This window comes from Colius striatus, chromosome 9, assembly GCF_028858725.1.
Source record: "Colius striatus isolate bColStr4 chromosome 9, bColStr4.1.hap1, whole genome shotgun sequence".
Classification (NCBI taxonomy): domain Eukaryota; kingdom Metazoa; phylum Chordata; class Aves; order Coliiformes; family Coliidae; genus Colius; species Colius striatus.
The window spans coordinates 27,180,695-27,203,170 of record NC_084767.1 but is presented as its reverse complement, the minus strand read 5'-3'; the positions used below and the strand labels follow the sequence as shown (position 1 = coordinate 27,203,170).

At 43.4% G+C, this 22,476-nt stretch overlaps 1 protein-coding gene across 9 annotated transcripts in view; it reads left to right on the top strand.

Moving 5' to 3' along the window:
• Positions 1 to 13,073: 13,073 nt before the first annotated feature.
• The window catches only part of MAP2 (microtubule associated protein 2), a 238,736-nt gene continuing 229,333 nt past the window's right edge, over positions 13,074 to 22,476 (top strand). For all 9 annotated transcript variants that reach the window (XM_062002287.1, XM_062002285.1, XM_062002286.1 and 6 more), the window contains exon 1: positions 13,074 to 13,163. The gene's annotated coding sequence lies outside the window, so the exon portion shown is untranslated. The remainder of the gene's footprint in view (positions 13,164 to 22,476) is intronic.

Sequence of the window (22,476 nt, the reverse complement as noted above, 5' to 3'; positions counted from 1 at the left end):
TGTGATCATGAGGCAGCTCTCAGCTGTTCATAGAAGGCCTCATCCACTTCCTCCTCCTGATCAGATGACCTGTAGAAAACTCCTACAACAATATCACCTGCCTTGCCCTGGCCATTAATTTTTACCCATAAGCACTCTACCCGCTCCTCATCCCCACCCAGGCACAGTTCAGTACACATTAATTGCTCCCTCACATAGAGAGCCCCTCCACCTCCATGTCTTGTCAGTCTGTCTTTCCTGAACAATACATAACCCTCCATGGCTGTGCTCCAGCCATGGCAGCTGTCCCACCACGTCTCTGTGACTGCAATGAGGTCGTAGCCCCCCATCCGCACCCACATCTCCAGTTCCTCCTGCTCATTCCCCAGGCTGCGTGCATTGGTGTAGAGGCAGCGCAGGGGCTTACTCAAACACACAGGTTTCCCTGGGCGGGTGCAGGAGGTTCCTGCCCGGTTTGGGTCTTCCTCAGGGTGATCAGCCTTCCACATCTCAGCCCAGTATGCAGATGAAGGGCACTTATCATTGCATTCCCTGTCCTGCCCTGTTTCCCAGCTAGAGGGGACAGCTTGTTCTGTTTTGCTTCTCCCCACACCCCCCAAATCCCTTAGTTTAAAGACCTCTTTATCAAGTTTACTAGCCTACTCTCAAATATTCCGGTGGCCTTACAGGAGAGATGAATCCCATCCTGTCCTATTAAGCTGTAGTCTACAAGGAAGGATCTGTTGTCAAAGAACCCAAAACCTTCCTGCCAGCACCAGCCTCTCAGAGTTCACTTGGCTGATTTTTCCATGGCAGACTCCCCCTTTATCTCTAGTGAACAGGACAGAGGAGAAAATAACCTGAGCCCCTCTACCTTTTACGTGCTCCCCCAAGGATTTAAAATCCATCTGGATCCTGGAGATGTCATGCCTCATGACATCATTCATGCCTACATGGAACACAAGTAAGGGGTAGTAGCCTGCATCCCTGACAAGCCATGGCACTCTGTCAGCCACATCCCTGATCTTGTCCCCAGGCAGGCAGCACACCTCTCTTGACTCCCTGCCTGCCTCACAGATGGGTCTCTCAGTGCCCCTTAGCAGAGAGTCACCCACAACAAGCAACCATTGCCTCTTTCTATGGTGTCCATTACCTACTGCAGGTGGAGCGGCTGATGGGTTGTTTGGTGGGTTGATGTTAAGGAATGCTAAGGAATTTTTTGTGTCCTGCAAGATATGGGGAAAATAAGTTTTTATTGGACAATATCTTCAAAAGCTCTTCCATGACTCAAGAACTTACATCTCACTGGCAGACTCAGAGCTTTGACTGAATAGAGGGGATGGCTCAGCCTGAGCCAACTGGTAAGATTAGGACTTACAGCTGTTTGCCTGCACAGATGTTCACACTGCTGGTGAATTAGCTTAAGTACCATAACATTTTACAGTCACGTCCTGATACTGGCAAAGCTGGTGGCTTTATATTTATTATTTGCAAACTACAGGATGGCTGTGCTTTTCTCTTCAGCTTTTTGTGGAAAAATAATAAAGGTTAATGTATCCCTCTAAAAGCATCCTATGTGAACTGTGTCTTACAAAAGTAAACTAAATAGTCTGCATTTTATTGCTTTACTGGTATTCCCATTACTTATTAATAGCAAACTGTATTGGACTTTTGTTTATTTTTAACACCCAGCACTCATAGTTCAGACTATATGTTGGCTCACACATTAATATAGATGCAAATATTGAGCCATTCTGGGTAAAAACCATCACCTCTAATGGATCTTTGATATTGCTGTGCTTTGCTTCCACAAGGTGTTTTTGCAGTGAACTGAGAAGATAGCCCAGAACTTATCACGCTATCTGGACTGAAGTTTGGGAGTTGATTTGTTTTTCTGTTTGCTGTAAGAATCAAGTTATATTGAGGTGGTTTGTTGTATGCCAGGAAAAAAGTGATTTTCAAATTGTGGCCATCAAACTCTGAACATCTGATGAGTTCCAAGCTCTCTGCTTCAAACTCTGTCTTTATATTGCTCAGTTACAACTTCTGAGATCCAAAAATAATTGAACCACGGAGACTAAAGGTTTTGTAGTCAGATGGGCCATATTAATGTGATCTACATGATGACACAGCAACATTTAATCTAATCCCTCTTCAGCATACTTTTTATTTCCTAAGAAAACCCAGAGAGAGTTATTTATAATCTCATCCGGAAAGGGAAGAAAGGTAATGTTAATTATTTTTCACTTACCTGGAAGGGTTTTGAATTTGTGGAGCTGACTGAGTAGCAAGCATTTAGTAGGACCACCTATCAAATTGTATCCTTCTTCAATTCACTCCCATAGATTAAAAACTTTTGGGGTTGATTTTAAGGATTTATTTCATATGTCAGTAGCTGCAAAATATCATGCAGGAGAAAACCTCAGAAGACATTCATTTGTAGATGCTGCCCTTTTTATGTGGAGCAAAATACAAAGACTTGTAAGTAAGACAATATTTAATTGTATAATCTAATGACATCAAAATTTAATTAATGCTCCCTTTAATAACACAAATGTGGAGTCTTATATGACAATTATAAAACTGGATCATGCCACACCTTATGGCTGTCAATTCACTTTGTGAGGAGAGTCGGAAGCCTTGCACATTTACTGTAGAAACACAGAATGGTAGGGGTTGGAAGAGACCTCTAGAGATCATCTAGTCCAACCCCCGTGCTAAAAACAGGTCCACCTAGATCAGGTCACAGAGGAATACGTCCAGGTGGGTTTTGAAAATCTCCAGAGAAGGAGACTCCACACCCTCCCTGGGCAGCCTGTGCCAGGGCTCCCTCACCTGAAGAGTAAAATATTTTTTTCCTTATGTTTAAGTGGAACTTTTTGTGTTCCAGCTTCATCCCATTACCCCTTGTCCTGTCACTAGATACAATAGAAAAAAGAGATGTCCCATCCTCCTGACATCCACCTTTTAAGTACTTGTAAGTGTTAATGTGGTACCTCCTTAGTCTGCTCTTCTCTATACTAAACAGTTGCAGTTGCTGCAGCCTTTCCTCATAAGGAAGATGCTCCAGTCCCCTGATCATCTTGGTGGCCTTATGCTGGATTCTCTCCAGAAGTTCTCTGTCTTGAGCTGGGGAGCCAAGAACTAGATGCAGGGCTCCAGATGAGGCCTCACCATGGCAGAGTAGAGGGGGAGAAGAACCTCCCTTGATCTGCTGGACTGTTGTAGGCATCTGGAAGATCTCAGGTTGTAACGAGAGAGGTGGAGGGTACAGAAGAGGCTGGCACGGAGTGGAGTGAAAGGAGATGCTTGTGTTAGCAGATTCAAGCACATGGTGTAAACAATTAGTTGGAATAAAGCATCATCCATACTGTGTATGTAGTGATCTGTCCCCTCAGCGAGGGTGGGCTGAGTGATCTGTGTGGGGCAGCCTGGTGATGTTGCCAGTAACAGCAACACTGGACAACACTGACGTTGTTTCTGCTGGAAGATGGGGCTTTACCAAGTGCCTCTGACAAGGAGGAACAAAGAAGTGGTGCTTTCCCACCAAACCAACTCCCTAGGACTAAATTACAGAATTAGGGTTGGGGTTAGGGTTAGGATTAGCATTAGGGTCATTAGGTTTAGGGTTAGGGTTAGAGTTAGGGTTAGGTTTACAGTCTGATTCCCATCCCGTGGCCCTAGGAAAGGGCCATCAGGGTTAGGGTTAGGGTTCGGGTTAGGGTCATTAGTGTTATGGTTATGGTTAGGGTTAGGGTTAGGGTCATGAGGGTTAGGGTTACGGTTTAGGGTTAGGGTTAGGGTTAGAGTTTAGGGTTAGGGTTAGAGTTAGGGTTATGGTTTTGGATTAGGGTTAGGGTTAGGGTCATTAGGATTATGGTTAGGGTTAGGATTAGGGTTAAGGTCATTAGGGTTAGGGTTAGGGTTAGGGTTAGGGTTAGGGTTTAGGGTTAGGGTTAGGTTTAGTGTTAGAGGTTGGGTTTCAGGTAAGGGTTAGGATTAGGATTAGGGTTACGGTTAGTGTTAGGGTTAAGGTCATTAGGGGTAGGGTTAGGGTTAGGGTTTGGGTTAGGGTCTTTAGGGTTAGGGTTACGGTTAGTGTTAGGGTTAAGGTCATTAGGGGTAGGGTTAGGGTTAGGGTTTGGGTTAGGGTCTTTAGGGTTAGGGTTAGGGATAGGTTTAGGGATAGGGTTAGGGTTAAGGTCCTGAGGGTTAGGGTTAGGGTTAGGATTAGGGTCATTAGGGTTAGGGTTAGGGATAGGGTCATTAGATTTAGGGTTAGAGTTAGGGTTAGGGATAGGGTTAGGGTCATTAGGGTTAGGGTTACAGGCTGATTCCCATCTCATGGCCCTAGGAAAGGGCAGCCTTCTGTTATAGATTTTTAGACTCTGTCATGATTCCTCCTCAGCCTCCAAGTCAGGTGTGGCAGTCCAGGACAAGTTGTGGTTGGATCAGGATTTTCTCCTACTTTGAGTGTTAGAAAAACTTCCGCATCTGTATTTCTTTAATCTTGCTGATGCTCTTCCACTCTTCTTTTCCCAGCAAATTGAAGGCCATGAATTCCCAGCCCTGTAGATAATTTCTTTATGTTTGTTTCTCAGTCGCGGTGGTCATGGTGAACATAGATCTATTGTTCTAACCTCATCTGCTCATTTTGAGTTCTTGATTTGAAGGCTACTAAAGGCTGTACAGGTTTTTCCAGCATGATTAACACACCCAACATCCTCCTGAACTGCCACTGCATATTCCTGCAGGATAACTTGCCCTTGCCACATCATTTGAACTACCCAGCTGAGGTTACTGTTGCTTAGCTACAAAACTCTATAATAAGAGCCCAAGCCATAGCAGAGTAAGCACTGAAGCATTTCAAATATTACAAGACCCAAAGGATGTTAATCAGTGTGCGTGTGGGAATATTACAGGTCTTGAATGCTGAGGTTTTAGCGGCCATGGCTGTTAAACTTTTAGCGTACATGGCTCTGGTTGTTACTGTCTTGGCTTTTCCTGGAGCTGGGTTGTTAGCAGACTGTCAACAGAGACACTGATTTTAAGGAATGTGTGTGTTTGGAGGGAAATGATTGAATGAAGGCCTTTGAAAGAGGGAAATGGGGTTGGAGAGGAGCTCCTTGGGGGTTTCTGCAAGGAAAAACTCTGGTTGCCAGACTTAAGCCCTGTTTTCTGGAGTCCAGTTATGTGATGCATTATCAATATGAACTGCAGAACTGGCCACATATGCTATGTCTACAACAGCAATGCCTTTCAGCTTTTCCCTGCCAGTTTCCATAGGTGATTTTTTATATTTCTATAAACTGCAATTGTGTTTTTGCAGTCTCATGGAAATGAATGCCACTGATTTCTGAGGGCACATCTTTGGTTCCCACAGCAGCTACGTATGAAAGATAACAGCATAGTTCTTCCAGCAACATTAATTAATAGTCTGGAGGTGAGTGCTCAGCTTGACAGTTGAATTTAATAGCAGTTGATCTGAATGCAGGGGTAAGTCTGTCTGAATCTCCAGCAGAATCTGGTAGGACTCACACTTCACCTTTGTGGTGATTGTGGACAGGGTTTTTGTTGAAAGGTAGCCTGTAGAAAGCTCTTCTTGAAGTTCAGCTACCTTCTGTGTGAGTCAGCAAAGGGAAATAAAGAGCCAGAGCTTGACAGTGCTGGACCATCCCCAGAGCAAAGCCACATTAGAGGCTAGAGTGGCTTCATGCTATAAAAGCTTCTTTGGAGTAACTGGACATATTGTTCTGTAGCTGGAAAACAACCAAGTCCCTGCCCACACCTCTGGTGTGACACTAGACTGAGAGGACCTACAGGAAGGGCAAGGATTGCAGGTTTGGCTTTCTGTGTCTCCAAAGATTGTTCTTGGTCTTTATGTTACATATGTGAGCCTGAGAAGGCACCACAGGTGATCACAGAATGGGTCAACTCTGTTTCACGGCAGGGAAACAACATGGGTGAGATCCAATCAGTTAAGAGCAGAGTTCACTATAAAATACTGTGCGCTAGAATTCTGGTTCATGTACAGTGAGCAAAGGTATACCAAAGGTGACCTCACATTATTGTTGTTTCTTGTTAACAGCTTATTTAACTTAACTATTTACGCAAGCAGTGAGGAACAAGCCTTTCCTGTGGAAGCGTTAGTGCTTTTTGACCCCAAACTCAAAAGTGAGAAAAGCTCTTGGTGAAACACATAGTGATGTGCCTGATCTTTGTAGAGCTCCTTCTACAAAAACAGGGGAAACCCCCAAATCTAATAATCAAGTGGGACAGCCTTGTGTTTTTGCCTAATAGAATACTGCATCAATGTATAAGAATTCAGCTCACGGGGACTTGTGCCATATATACTTGCATATATATGATTTATGAGGTTATTCTAACACCAACAAAAAAGCCTAAGTTTGAAAATAGACTGGATCCCTGCCCAGGTTTTTTTACTTGATTTCTTGTGTATTCACTTGCCTGTCATTTCTAAACTGGTTTTGCTCTCAGTCAGTGGCAGAGTTGTGCCTGTGAAAAGGCATTATACGGGTACTAGCTAACTATTAGTTTTTTGTTTTGTAATGCATATCCATTGCTTGGTCCCAGTGTATTGCTCAAAGCAAGTTATTCTGCTGTCTTACATTGTCTATTGATCACTTTTTCTTCTTTCCTTTTATCCTTGTTGGTGTTCTTTTTCCCGTCTCTTGCAGAAAGTGATGCCAAGCCATTAAGAAACTGAATTATTAAACCTTTGCATTGATTTTTCTTGACCATACAGCTGACATTATCGTGTAAGGACTCTTGTCATGAGCTAGGCAGAAAGGGTTTTGCTAAAAGCTTGACAAGTCTCCTCACTCCTTTGCTTCATTACCTTCCCTCCCTTCAATACCCCATCATTTCCAAGAGGAGGAAATTCAGAAAACCATTATGTGAAGTCATTTTATTTCCCTGTCAGGCTCTCTTTGCTAGCAGCCACACAAATGACGTGATTTTTCTTTCTTTTCACTCTGGAAATACACAAACAGATCTGCCCATTTGCTAACAACCCCAGCGCTGACACCATGGTAACCATGGCAACAGACCAGCATGCGCAAGTATCAGCAGAGGCTTTGAAAATCAGAAACACCGAGTGATGACAAGGAGTCACTACAGACAATGGATGTTTACAGGTGTCGCAACCACCTGAAATACTTCACTCTCCACCTGTCAGCTCCTTGATTATAATATGCTTTACATTTCTCCTGCAGCTCCTTTGTCAGAATAGAAGATTCAAGGTGGCATTAATTCTTGGTTTGATTTTTTTTTAATCTACTTCTCTGTCTGAGAACCTTATTAGAATGAGCACCCCAAGTCCCACTGCTGGCTTTCCTCTTTGAGCTGGGTTGGAGTACAGGTTCTTGAAGTGATAAAATCCAAAGTCGCAATTGAAAAAGAACTGGCCTACATCAACCCAAGTAACAGATGAATCATGTGACTATTAGGCTGAGTGGTGATCTGCCCCACCGCTTTGAATGAACTACTATAATGACAGTAGATTTTCGTAAGATCCGATCAGCCAGTCTGGGGGGAATATTTTTGTATGAGTTCAACCACCTGCTTGCACACAAAGACTATGCTACTGTGTTTACAGCTGTTAGTCTTCACCAATCCCACAGGTTTTTCCGCTCAGCTTTCAGGAAACAACATTCAGGTGCTCAGGCTGCATTTCTGAAGCTGGTTGCAGCAAATGTATCAGTTCATTAAACCAAGCACTTCCATGTGAAAACATCTGTTAACTCAGGGTAGCTACATGTGGAGTACTGATTCATGCAGCTAGATAACTAAGAGCAAATATATGGATGTAGGCTAGCATGAATTTACAGGTGGCATTATGTGCTACCCCTCAGGACTCCATGCCACATCCTTCATGTACAAAGCAGACCATTAGAGTCACATGCTGATGATGAGGCCATTCTCAAACCTAGACTGGATCACTACATTTGTGGTTTGCACAGAAGCTGAATATGAGACTGAGTTTGAGGCTTTGGTCATGGGAAAGACCCCAAGCATGTTGATGATTAACCTCAAGAACACTTTTGGTAAGAAAATAGTTGGTGTTAATTTGATTAGGCTAATCTCTTTTCAGCCAATAATTTAAGATTTAGTCTTGGAAACTGCAGTAGCATTTATACGTTTGAACATGACAAGAGGAGTGTATTAAAAAGACTTATAAAAATTCCTCATTAATAAAACAAGCTATCAGTGCATCAGAGAACCAAAGAACTTTCATGTGCAAGCATGCAAAGATAGTAATAGAATCTTTCTAAGGATTTTAATCCTTGGTAGCCACTGTTGGAAAAATCCAGACTTTCTCCTAAAACAGGAAATCCCAAAAAGAGTGTATCACTCATGTTCTGACCAGTTTGACTGTTCATTAACTTATATAGAATAATTTATTTTGAAAAGCAACCTTTTCATATAATTTTGCTACAGATGCAATGTGTAAAGAGATTTCACTAATTAAACCTTAATGTGTGTCCTGTTTATCTTCTGTTGAATCTTGTGGGTAGGCAATGGGTGTTTATTTTTTTTTATTTCATTAGAAGACCCAGTAGGACTGAAAGGTGCAGTAGTTTTATTCCCACAGCTTTCAGGACAGGTAAAGAAGGCAGTGCTTGCACTAGGGAGATGCTAGAGATGACAAAAAACCAACCTAAGCTCACAAACTAGCATCTACTACTTCTTGGCAGTCATCACTCCCTGTTATAATTTGAAACTGTTAAGAGCAACAAATCTTATTTTTCTGGAGAGTTTGTGTTTTATTTTTCTTGTGGAGATGGAAACTCCATAGCTGAACCATTTCTCTGTATCCCTGAAAATGTGTTAAAACCATGAAAATTGCTTTAGGTTAAAAACTTTCTACAACTGAATCCTGCAGGGATCAGTACTCCTTTTGCTTCCTTTTGCATACATTTACAAAACCCTGAGAGACATCTCTAACATGACAAGTCTGACATCCAGCTTTTTCCTCTTCAGCAAAGGAACCAGACCCATAACCAAGATGTCAAAAAGCCTCAAGAGCTGAGAGAAAGAATAGCCAGGTTAGGTAAATGACAGGGGAAGAAAGAAGCTCTGCACATAACCATGTACTCTGTAAGGAACCTCCACAGTCCTTTTTCCACGTTGGCATCTGGGGAGCCTTTGCTTTCACTTGCAGCAGTAAGAAATGGAGATGTCTGCTGAAGCACGTTCTCTACCCCAACTCTTATTTCCTTGTGTCCCCATTAGCAGGTGGCACCGGTATTTTGTACCCTCTCTCTGCCTTCAAACTGTTCTGCTTCTCATGCAGAGACTGGCTTTTGATATCAAAAGCATTTAGTAAACTAGAGTGTAGCTCCCTGAAGCTAATTCTTCAATCATAATTCACATGGGTACCTATGGTCCTTTGGATAAAAATATTAAAGATAAATAAGATCTGAAAAGGCAGCATGGCTCTGGTACAAGTTCTCCCAATATGACTAGATCTCACCTTTGCTTAAGGCTTACCTGTAGCAACCTGAGAGATACATTTACAAACAGCTAACATCTCCAAATAATCTTTAAAAAGTAAAAGTTATCAAGTGGGAGGCAGAAAAAGGAAGTATTTTTATACTATATGAGCTGATGAAACAGAATGGAGTTTCTTGTTCAAAACAGAAACAAATTGAGCAGGTTTTTTTATTGCAAAGCCAGGCCTAAATACATACAACTTTCAGTGGAAGCTTTTCTTTTGCTTAGTGGCTGATAATCACTTGAAGGAGATTTTCAGTTCACTTTATTCTCCATTGCCTCCGTTGGGCACTAGAGGGACCCTGGAGTTTTCAAACGGATATCAACATCTCAGCAACTGCGAGGCAGAAGCGCTGCCTTTCCTAATCACCTTAGCCTAGGTGCTGCCAAGGGAAAAAAGGGCAAAAAAAATCTACTCAATCGGTAGTTGGACATGCCCAGAAACTGCAAAAATGCCACCGGGGAAAGTACAAAAAGGCGCTGTAGCCATGCTTTTTGTCATTTCATCATCATCAATAAATAAGAGCTGGCTTTGTCTTGATTGCTCTGTTCACTCAGCTAGCGTGTGACATTGGCATCAAGTCACACTGTTTTTGCAAAATTAAATGTTTCCTTCACCAGCCTGAAGTGATGCCAAATACCTAAGTTGTCAACAATTGCAGCTCGATAAACTGTCAGAGGAGCAGCAGTGGTTTGTTATTTTAGCTATATTGTAGGAGAAGGATATGTATGGACACTAGTCTCTTTCCAAAGGGCATTTCCCAGCCACAGTTTCAAATGAATCTGTTCTAAAAAAAGGCTATAGACAATGTCGTTAATTTTTCTTTAAGCAGGTAGGAAAAAAAATCCTCTTTATTTGACTTACCAGCCTCCATAAGGAGATCCTTAATTCAGCGTGTCAAAGCTTTACTGTGAAGATCATGGTGTGTGAGGCTATGTAAAAATCTGTTTTTCCTTTGTATAAAAATCTTTCCCCACTATCTCTTAGTGGGATGATGCTTTCTGATCTCCACATGACTATTTCTAATAAGAATATGTGCATGCATTTTAATGTCCCCAACATAAATTATAAGAATTTTTCCTGTCTTAATATGTCTAGTGTCAACAGCATTGCTGAATATTTAATATAAAGTATAATGTAATTTGACTAGATAATTATCTCAGGGAAAATGGCAAATGTCACGTTGTTTTTTTCAGTGTTTATTTTTCATCATCTTTGATGATTATTTAAAGGAGAGCTGCAACAGAACGACTAACTTCCAAGATCTGCCTTTTTTTCTGTCCCTGCAGGCTGCTGCTGAAAAGAGACAGACTGCTGCCGTGCTGCATCCGAGCTAGAGGCGTTGATTCCTCCATGGCATATGGAATCTTCTGAGCATTTTTCTGGTTAGTTGTATTGACCCTCTGATCTCTAGAAATGTTTATGGACAGTGCACAGTCTATTTATTGTAAATGGTGTCTTTCTGTTAAGACATCTCTCCAATGATACCTATCGCAGTATTTGTTTCCAACAAAGGTATAAGCTGTCCTTTTATAATTATTAATATATTGTAAGCTTTAAATAAATCTAATTTCCATTCAGATGAAGTGTAACTGTTTCTCCTTTATCAAGTCAAATGCTCATTCCCTCTCAGGGCTTCTGACTAGGCTTTATGTAAGCCTGTTTTCACATTATCCAAGTGGTGAAAAGAAAAGGCAAAGTCCCTAGGCCTATGGGGAGAGCTACTTTGAGGTCTTTGCATGGCCACAGAGGTCTCTGAAGGGAGATACAGAAAAAGCAGAGAAAGAAAGGTACTGCCGATCCTCAGGGTGCTGGGGATGTTGGTGCACATTCCCTGTGCACTGAACGGGTGTCTTTGCTCCTGGCAGTCAGGAAGAAAGATTGTCTGCAGCAAATGTTTCCTCTGGAAGCACCTCCTCTGGATGGACATAAATCACCGATGAGTAACCAGAGGGGAACATGACAGCTTTGTCCTCTTGGCAAGAACCAGCTACCCAGCTCCCTTTGCGTCCCACTGATTTACCGATGAAATTCTAGAAGAGGGAAGCAGCAGTGGAGGGAAACTCTCCCAGAGAGCTTGAGGAAAGGGCTGGAAGAGATATCTGTAGTGTCAACTCACAGACCTCTAAAGGAAAAGGAAATATCCTGATTTACAAATACATACAAATACTTAACAAAATAATTTGGCCTCCCCAAGTAATTTTGTTGACTGGGGACTGGGATAGAATCCAATGTAGTTCATAGAATCATAGAATGATAGCGGTTGGAAGGGACCTTTAGAGATCATCTAGTCCAACCCCCCTGCAGAAGCAAGTTCACTTAGATCAGGTCGCATAGTTGTAGAGGGATGGTGATCTTGGTATTGCAGCTGAGGAAACAGAAGTGATAAATGGTGCCTAGACTTTCCTCAAGCTGAGCTTCAACCACTGAGTCTAAGATGTATAAGGCCCAAGTTACAGATATAAAATATTCTAGATCAACTGCTGAAGTCCATGAAGAAAAAGAATGCTCAGTACTCCTGAAAATCGTACTTGAAATCAAGCTGGATACCTAAAACTAGTGAGGCTTTGCAAAAAAAAACCAAAAAAACCCCCCATAGTACCTGTTTCAAAGATATTTCATTTATTAGACTAATTCATACATGATATACTCAGAATTGCTGGCTAAGATGTTCATTTCTAAAAAACCCATTGGACTAATTTATTTAGGAAATAGAAAAGGTAAGAGAGTACCATTTTACCTTTTCATCCCCCGTAAAGGGAACTGAAACAAAGTGATTCTGGCTAGAAATGACGAGATAAGCCAATGCTGTAGCTCCACCATATTGGGGTATTGTGTGAGGGATGAGTTTGCACTTGCCTGCTTTATGGAAGGTGGAAAGAGTAAGTGGCATCTTGAGGGGCTGCAAAGGAAAAGTTCAGTTTGAGGAACTGGTAAGTGACAAAGTAATATGATTTCTTTTATTACGGGATTCAAGGAAATGGCTGGACAGCTCGGCCCTACAAAAGCACAATCTACGAGTTACCAGCAGTGCAGTTTCTGAGGTTCTGTAAAAGCATTTTTTAACCTCTCTCATTATTTGTTTTCTTTCTCCAGAGGAAAGGGAGAAACTAAATCGGGCTAGGACTTGCATCATTGGAAGATCCAAATGAAATCAAGTGAGGAAGTTTGATGCTCTTCTAGGACATGCCAGGGGCTTGGCAGGGCGACACCGCCTCAGCTGAGGGCTTGGTACGGGCCGGGTGTCACCTCAGCGCCAGGGCACGGACGGCGCCACGTCCACACCCAACACTGCTCCCTGCCAGCGGCTCTCGGGGCTGGGAGCTCCCCGCGCAGTCATCGGGCTGCCCGCGGGGCCCCTCCGCAATGCAGGGGCCGCTGCGGGCGGCGGGCACAGCGCGGGGCGGAGCGGCAGCGAGGGGCCGGGCCGCCGCGACCGCCGCCGCGGAGGCCCTGCGGGAGCGGGGCCGGGGCCGTGCCGGGGCGGGGCGGAGGAGGAGGACCAAGGGGGCGGGTCCTGGGGGCTCGCGGCGCGCAGGCGGTCGCGTCCCGGCGACAGCCCCGAGAGCCGCGGGGCGGGCTGAGGCGGGCACGGCGGCGGCGCGCCCTCTCTCAGCCCCTCGGCGAGTCAGTGCGTCCCGGTGTCGGCAGCCGCCGCGGCGCTCAGGTAAGGACCCTCCCGCGCCCCTCGCCGCCGCCCGGGTGCGGGCTGACTGTTTTCGGACGGGAGGGGGTGCCCTTCGGGCGAAGAGAATGAAGGACAAGACGAGGGGTCGGGGAGGTGGATGGGGGGGCGCCTCGCGACGCCGGGGGGCGCGGAGCTGGGTCGCGCCGGCCGGGCGCGCGCGCGCGCTCCTTCAGCCGGGCGCGGGCTCTGGCAGAAGGCGAGCGCGGCCGAAGTTTGACGCCGGTCGCCCCTGCGGACTCTCCCCGGAGCAGTGGTCGGAGGTAAAGGGAGGGGGCGGCTCCCCGATAACGGCTCTTTTATCTTCATAGTGGCAGTGGACTTTCACCAACTGCCTGTAAAGGTTTTGAGCATCTCTAGCCTGTAAAACCCTTTCAAAGATGTAACCTTATGTCCTCTCCTGCCCCCACCCCTAAGCTTCTCTAAAGGGATCTGTGAGGCTGAACAAAGAACATCGTGTGAGACAGGGGGGTGCGATGGTTGTAAGGGCTTTTAATTTGCATCGGAGAGGGGAAAAAACCCCAAACCATAAAATCATTCTCTATATTGAATGGATCAGCTGTGGAAAGGAAGCGACTGTGCACGGGGAGGCTGGTAACCGCAGTGAGGCGGTGGAGAACAAAGCCTTTTTATGTAAGAGAAAATTATGCAAAATGTGCCTCGCTTGAAGTGCTGCAGGTACGAGCCGTGAGCATATGCAGCTCTGCGGTGCCGTGATGTAGTGCCGAATCTGATCTACCGAATAAAGACTGCTTGTCTCAATTTGTTTCTTATGTGTTTGTGATACTAATTACGACCTGCCATTTGAATAAGATGTGCTTTGTGAAACACCTTTGGGAAAGAAGGGAGTGTGCCACATGCTGGGAGAGTTGCTGTCCGTCTGTAAGATACCGACATCATTTTTTTTCCTGGGCTAGGCGGAAACTTTCAGTTTTCTTCTGAATAAAGATATTCTCTGTTTCATTGGTGGATTTTTTGTGGAGGCTTCTTCCTCATATAAAGTAGCAGGCTTTTGCATGTAAGTATTCATTCACATAAAATCATGAAGTAGAATGGGTTGTATACATATGTATTTTGTAAGTCTTATTCTAGGTCTTCAGCATCCCTTTTCATAATTTTCTTTTGTCTTTGTGGTTGTGTCAATAAATATTACTCTGTCCTTTCTCCAAAAAATTGTTTAATGTCCAGCATTTGTGCTGTTTATGGTTCAGAAAACCTGTCTTTTGTTTTTAGAAGCGTTCTTCCCCGCAAGATTGAAGCACATATCCTTTCTGTTCTGGTTCTTCCCATTTCCTCCCCAAACCTTTGTCTTTTCCCTGTGAAAGAACCTGTTTCTTTTCACCTGTGCTGGTTTAGACTTGCAGGGATGTCTAGGCTACAGATATCATGGCAAATGCACTGAAGAGGAGACTCAGCAGCAGGATGTATTTATTTTATATAGCTTCTTTTGCTTCCCTCCTGACTGGATGACGTGATCACAGCATCCCAGCCCTTGCTGGGAAGAGAGAGAATGTGCTGAGAGAGCGTTACCTAGTGAAGTTTCCCCTGCCATTACTTCACATATCCCTAAGAAGTGATTCACCAGCAATGAGAAAATGGGCACCTTCCCTGTGTACATTAAAACCTCTCATCAGCTAGCACAGAGACAGTTCAGTTAAGTTTGCAGATGAGTGTGTATTTCTGCTGCTAATGTTGTGAAAGTCTGATATGGAGTCCAAACTCATCCTTGTAGCACCTCAGAACCACTGAATTCCTCATTGCATATTTCATTTCACCCATTTGCAAAACACTGATGCTGCACTCAGCAGTGGGCAAGACCCCACTCTTAATGTGGTACCAGTCTCCTGGAGCTCAGGCTCAGGAGACATGTGAGCTAAACTAACCCACTGAAAATAAGCACAAAGGCTTAGTTGGATGGTTCAGTGTGGAAATGAAACATGCAGGTAAGCCCTGGTGCAGCAGGGCTCTGGGGAGAGGAGTCATTTCAGCTGTGAGGTGCAGTGGTGTAAGTTCAATCTCTTATAGAATCATAGAATCACCAAATGATAGAATCATAGAATGGCAGGGGTTGGAAGAGACCTTTAGAGATCATCTAGTCCAACCTCCCTGCAGAAGCAGGTTCACCTAGGTCAGGTTGCATAGGAACATTCTCATCTTTTACCCAAGGGACAGGATTTGGTTAATGGAACTTTAAAATTTGTTGCACCCATATTGCACATTGCCTGTGGGTGTGTGAGAAGCCAAAGAGCTGTCATCCTGAGAATAAAAAGTTGCTGTCTTCTGTGGAGAATTTTAGCACACTTTGATCATGGAGGGCAGATCAATGTGCTCATAGTGCCATTTGTTACATAAAGTAGCATTTGCATTCTTGATTTAGAGGTCTGATGTAATTGTTACGGTATGTTATGTCAGTACTAACTTAGCTGTGCTCTTCTGACTTTTATTGTCAGAAATACCTTCTGATAGTAAAGAAAAAGTCATCATTTAATGACCCCTGAGGTGCTTTGCCTGGCCATGAGTAATGTGATCACAGTAGTCTCTAAAAGAATTGCTGCAGTGTGTGGGTTAAGAATTCCCTTGTTGCTAGATGTTTTTCCGGAAGCATACCTTTCCTTTCAGCCTGCGTCATACTGCTTTCTGTACGAGTTACCATTTGCTAAACAATGCTCCTGGATCCATGGAAGAAACTTTTTCTATCTGTACTGACACCAGAATGGGCTCTGGCCTCTCTAGCTCTGGCTGCCTGCTTACTTAACAGTTTTCTGAGCTGTGGAAATCACTGGAAATATCTAAACCCAGAAAAGGTTTAGGATGAAGTCCATTGCAGAGTCTGCTGGACTATTTCAGCTGTCATTCCCAAATGTGGCATGTCATACACATGTGTTGGAGACAGGCTTGTTTTCTTAATGGGGTGAGAAGAGGCAGAAGTAAAAAATAATTTAGACTGTGAGGACTTTATGATGATGGCTTTCAGAAAGTTATCTCTTTATTATTACAAACACTACAGAGTCACAAGTTATTGACAGAGCTTGTAATGCAGCTGTAGTATCTGAGAGTTTTGAAATCTGATCTGCCATGATGAGATAAATGACAGCTTAAGAAAGGGAAAAAGAAAAATCTTTGATGGTAGTGTTTCTTGGTAAATTGTGAGTCAGTACAAAGGCCCGAGTCCCTTACACATCTTTCTCCTGTAGCGCAGGCAGTGACTGTGCTGAGAACTGATCTTTGGCTCATAGCAGAGGAATAAAAGCATCTCTTGGGTTTATTGGGGTTCCCTGAAGAGGCACTTCTGCCTGCCGGATGTTTGTTGCCAAATTGAAGCCTTACCTAGAAAGATACTGGGAAGTGCTGCAGTTAATGTGCATGTGCATGAGTAGCAGCCAGAAACTTGTGAGTCCTAGGACTAGGTGACGTCTCAAGGTCCCTTCTAAATGGAATTATCTCATGATTGGGATATTTTGTTTATGTGCTACCTTCAAGTCCATGTGTGTACATGATGAACAAATAAAATTATGCTCATGCTGATATGTAAGATAAGACTCAAAGATGCTTGTTTTGGTTCATCTGGATTTATCCAGTTGTTTAAACACATGCTTAATTGCCCTGAAAGTGAGCCTTAAGCATGCTTAAAAGTTAAGCATGTTTTTAACAGAAAAGAGAATGTTTTTGCTGAAAAGGGAAAGAGTGTAAGTTCTGGATATGTGGGCTCAGTGGTGGAAAAGCCTTAATTATGTTTGGTGCTGAGTGCGTCCAGAGAAATTATAGACATAAACAGGATTCCCAGGAGTTGCTATATTGCTTATCCCTTCCCAAACATATATGCACATGCTAAGGGAGAGGTGGGATGGGTCTTGACATGGTTAGGACTTGTGCTTTTTGTTCTGCTCTTTTGCTTGATGTCCATGGTAGTGCATTTTAGCTCCTAACAAAAACCAGCATGAGATTGATTTCCAGAGGGTGGAGCTGATTTAGAGGATTGGTGCTGGAAACAGAGGTGGTGTATTAAGCCATCTGCTGCAGCAGAGGAGAAAGCATTTCTTTTATGGGTAAGTTTAAACACCAGTTACTCTACAAAACTGTAGGGAGAGTGTTTTAGATGGAGATTCAATGTGACATTTGTAATTGCTTTATAGGTGTTGGAGGAAAGATCTGATGTGTCCATGGGGTTAATTTGGATTGCTATGACCACATGGGTTGGCTGTGCTAGCTGTTAAGAAGATTTGAGGTCTTCATTGACCCATTTTACTTTAACACTAATTGTTTGTTGCTTTATTAAGGAGAAAAGATGAGCTAATGCTGTTGCTTCTTATGGTTTTACATCCACTGACAGTTTTCCCTACAGCAGTCTCACTGAGGAAACTGATCTTTGTTCCTTTGTCTTTACTGGAGACGTGGTGGGAAGCCCATCATAATTGTTCAAAATGATAACCAGACAACAGTTTCAGAGTGTTGGTGTTTGTACTCTGTATCTTGCATCTTTGTTAGTGTGCCAGTTAGAAAGGAATTATGGTGAAAAGGTGAGGCTTGGGCATCCTCAAATAATATAAAGATTTCTCAAATCTCTTGTTTTCTGTAACATATGAGACAGGTTAATGCTGGTTGATAGGCTTGACCAATATTACAATGTACAGTTTCTCTTTTAGCATTTTTAAAGCATCTTGTTTTTCTAACTTTTTGTTTATTCTAGCACATGGTGTCCCTCTCTTAGATAAAACATATATGTGAATGTGTATCTTCATATATTATAATGGAGACAAGCAAGAGTGTTACAGTGGAGAGGATCAATATAACCACGTTGAATTAATTGACTCTGCACCTGACTCACACCATCTGGAAAAAGACAATGCCTCTTTCAGCCCCATTTTCTAGATGAAAATCTGGGGTACTTTTCCTCTCCAGGGAAATAATCAGTCTATACCTATGAATCCTCAAATTATGGATTTGTAGGTAGAATTCAAGCCCCTCTGGCAAATTCTGCTCCTTTGTTTACAGTTAGCTTTCAGGGGTAGTGGGGATCTGAGGAATATTTCTCGTCTCGTGTTGGTCAAGCACACAGCGAGAAGTAGGAAGAGTTTTCTGTTAGTACTTCTACTACCTGTAATGCATTTAGATCACAGTAGCTTTGGGTGAGTTGAAGCTATGAAAACTTTTCTGTTTGTGAAACTTGTAATTTTGTCCCCTGAGGGAGATTTCAATATTTCAGTATCTGTTTGCAAAATTAGCTTTTTTTAAAGTGTATGCAACCTCTGGATAAATAACATAGAGTCATAGAATCGTTATGGGTGGAAATGACCTTTAAGATCAAGTCCAACTACTAGCCTTACGCTGCCAATCCTGTCACTGAACTAAAGCACATCCTTCAGCACCTCATTAACATTTATAAATATCTAAAGAGTGAGTGTCAGGAGGTTGGGACATCCCTCTTTTCTGTAGTAGATAGTAACAGGACAAGGGGTAATGGGATGAAGCTGGAACAGAAAAAGTTCCACTTAAATATACGAGAAAACTATTTCACCGTGAGAGTGATGGAGCAGTGGCACAGGCTGCCCAGAGGGGTTGTGGAGTCTCCTTCCTTGGAGGTCTTCAAGACCCGCCTGGACGTGTTTCTATGCAACCTGATCTAGGTGAACCTGCTTCTGCAGCGGGATTGGACTAGATGATCTCTAAAGGTCCCTTCCAACCCCTACCATTCTATGATTCTATGATTCCATGATGGTGACTCCACCACCTCCCTGGGCCACCCGTTCCAATGCTTAATAACTTTAGTAATGCTTTATCAGTGAAAAAGTTCTTCCTAATGTCCAGTCTAAACTTCCCCTGGTGCAACTTGAACCCATTTCCGTGTGTTCTATCATTCGTTACTGGAGAGAAGAGATTAATCCCCACCCCAGCATAGAAAGACTTGATTCAAAGTGGCCTTGGAGCTGGAAGGGGCAGGTACAAGTGCAAAGCTGGCACTGAACTCATTCCTGTGTGCTCCGACTGGCCCTCCTTTCACCATGTAAAAGAGAAACAGTAGGGACCGAGATACCCTGTCTGTTGCTATTTCTAATGTGCTGCGCAAGAGGGTCGTTATGTTTGCTGTGGAGGTTCTCTATGGCAGAGGTCATTGGCTGTGTCACGGGAAGAACAAATCTTTTCCTTCTTCAAGGGTGCTGGGCCAGACTGGGCATATGGACAAAGCTCAGCCTCCAACCGCTCGAGCCCCCATGTGTGCTACTAAGGGGGCTCCAGAGCGCACAGCTCCTGCACTCCCTGGGCCAGTGATGCAGGCCGATGCTCGATGTTAATCTTCTTGAGGAGCCTGTCCTCATCTGTGGCAATCTTCTTAGTTAAAAAAATAGCCCAAACAAAACTGGTAGTCCAATCATGGTAGCTAACTTGGCAGCACTTAATTAGAAGGCCTATTGATTCAAGACCTATGCTTTCACTTTATTTTCTGGAGAGAATGATAGGGGTTGGTTTCTGGTTCAGAACTAGGAGCTGTCAGTTCTATTTTGAAGAACATGTGTTATTTGTTAGAAGAGCTGCTTTGCTGTGCAAAACTTGCTACTTTTCTGGAGGTTGTGGTCTTGGATGAGCAAACTCAGAAAATACCTCAAAATGAGAATGAAAGATAGACATATTGTTAAAGTTCAGAGCAAATTTTGGGTAATGCTTTTGAAAGCTCCAGCCTTGGTCCAAATTTGATCCAGAGATGAACAGCAGAAAGTGCTGCAAGCCTTCAAAAGTTACCTGGGTGCTTTACTACTGGGCCAGAAACCTACATCTGCTGACTGTGAGCATAAGTGTGCATTGACTGGGCTCCTTCCCTCCATAGCCCAACCACGGTGTTGTCCAGGCTGTGCCCAGAGGAGCCATTGCTGGGTAGGAAGTAGAGCTAAGTCTCTCTTTTTTTTCTGTTCTCCTTTAGAAGGTTAAACTTGTTAAACCAATGCAGGCAATTGCAAGGTGCCAGACTTTAGGACTCCCTTAGCCTTTGGGAAAGTTCAGAGACTGAGGAGGACTGTGAGAAAAGCCTGTTTGTGTTTGCTGTGAAATGGGCTGAAAGTGCATGTTCGAAATCCTTAGACTTTAAAGAGAGTTCAGGTCTGGATCTGACTTCTGGTTAGTTGGAAAGCTGGTTAGCTTGTTTTATCTAACCATCTCTTTTTTTTGTGCCAAGTTCTGTTTTCTGCAGTGGCTTTTCTGTGACTGCCAGGTCTGAGCAGAAAGATCTGATCCCCTCATGGGGAATTTGTCTGGACTCGACCTGAGGCTGTACACTGCAGTGCAATGACTCCCAGTGCTGACATCCAATGCTTGCTAATGTTAACATGATTCCACTATCTTCTGGCTGATTGTGAGACAAAGGGACCCCACAGCGTTCCAAAGCCCCTGTCTCATTCTTGCAGCTGCTTCCATGTGATCCAGTGAAGTGTGCCTGGGCAACCATTCCTGTTCTAGTTGTGATATCACTCAGAAAGCGGAGCTGCTACCTTTCTTTGAGTTACTGTGGCTCTGGCTAGATGAATAGCAGCTGTACGTTCATGTGCAGGGTGTCTCTCACTGACAAATCCCTGTCTGTTGGTGCCTGACATGCTTTTCAGGTGTCTCAAGCTGCTGTTTGGTGGTAGTATTGCAGGGTGTGGTGGGAGGCCAGTGGCTGCTCCTGTTTACAACAACACTGTGTTCATGCTGTTGGGCATTTGCTTACTTCCCCTGAGTCATGATGAAATCAATACTAGCTTTTATTTCCGTCAGCAATTATAAAATGTTCAAGAAGGCTGAGGAAAACATCCAAGGGCTCAAAAAAGGAGAGATGCAGGGGTGGAGTCTCATTCATGTCCTATCCTGCTTGTCAGCCTGTAGCTTGGAGTGGGAGGGAATCAGAGATGAAGCCAGATGTGCCAGCCCTAAGATGCTTCCTCATCTTCAGAATTACCCTGCCCACCAGCACTCTTCTGCACCTGTATTAGAAAATATGTGTTGCAGGGAGACAGCCACAAGAATAGGAGAGAGATTTCTGAACTAAGGGAGTCAGCTTCTCCAGATTTGTGTCAGAGTTGTTCTTGGTTTGCTTCAATTCAGTCAGAGAATAGTTTGGCCCTAAGGATGCTCTTTGCTGGCTGTCAGTATGCTCAGAATGCACCTGGGAATTAATGTCTGTGTTACCAGAGTCCAGAGCAGACCCAGCATTCAGGGCTGGGGCTAAGTGTATCTGGAATGAAGGTGGCAAGTTAAGTCTTTTACTTCTATCCCTGTCTTTTTTAACAACATTGATTTGATGTCCCATAAAGAAAATCTTCTCCCAGAAAATGACGAAGAAACCCATAAATCAGGAGAAAGAAAACTAGGGAGATAAAATACGTCTGTTTCCTGCGAGTAGTAAAGGGAAGGCTGGCAAACATATGTGAGAGAGTAATTAAAAGAAAAAGAAAGAGAAAACCAAACAAAACTTTCTGGGTGGGAGGGGGACATTTAATAACTCGATTTACTCAAAGAAGAAAGGGGTACAATGTTTAAGGAGTATTGTACTAGAGGTCATTCTAAATTAATAGAATTTGATTACATTTTTTCTTTTTCAAATGCACATTACAAAAAAAAGCCCTCTGTTATGCTGTTTATGAGAGAGTAGCCCTTGATTGTAACTACTTTTTTTTTTTTTTCCCAAGATGCTGACAATGGCAGAGTTTAATTGGGGGAAGGTGTGTACCTTCCTGAGCCAGCAGATAAAAATGCTTCTGATGGTTTTAAGGCAGATACTCCTTTTTTTGGGTGGGGTCATGAATTTTCAGGTTTTTTCCAGTGATGGTGACAGAGCAACAGAGTGACTGGTAAAACTGTACTTAAGAGTAACTTGTTTACATGTTGATTAAGCATTTTAGGACTGATTTTTTTTTTTTTAACTATTACAAGCAGGAGGAGGGAATAAGTAATTGAAAAAAATATTAGGCAAACCTAATGTTTTTCAGACTTTAAGACATGAAGCTATGTTTACAACTAGGATCAAAAAGAACTATTTTCCTTGAACACATGTTATTGCAGAGTTGGCATTTGGGTTGTTCTTCTGAAATACCTCTGGCCGTGGTCAGCACCAGGTAATTTGTTTTGCCCTTGCTGCCATTCTCAGGTGAATTTCATTTCTGGGGTTTCAGTCACTTGAAAGGTCTGAGGCCTTTTTTTCCCCCAATTAATTTTATATACCTACAGAAGCAGTACATTTCGTTCAGAAGAGGGTGAAATTTTCTTCGGCACTGTAAGTTATTGTAGGGTCAGTTCCAGTGTCTTTGCTTATTCCAGAGTGCAATGGAGT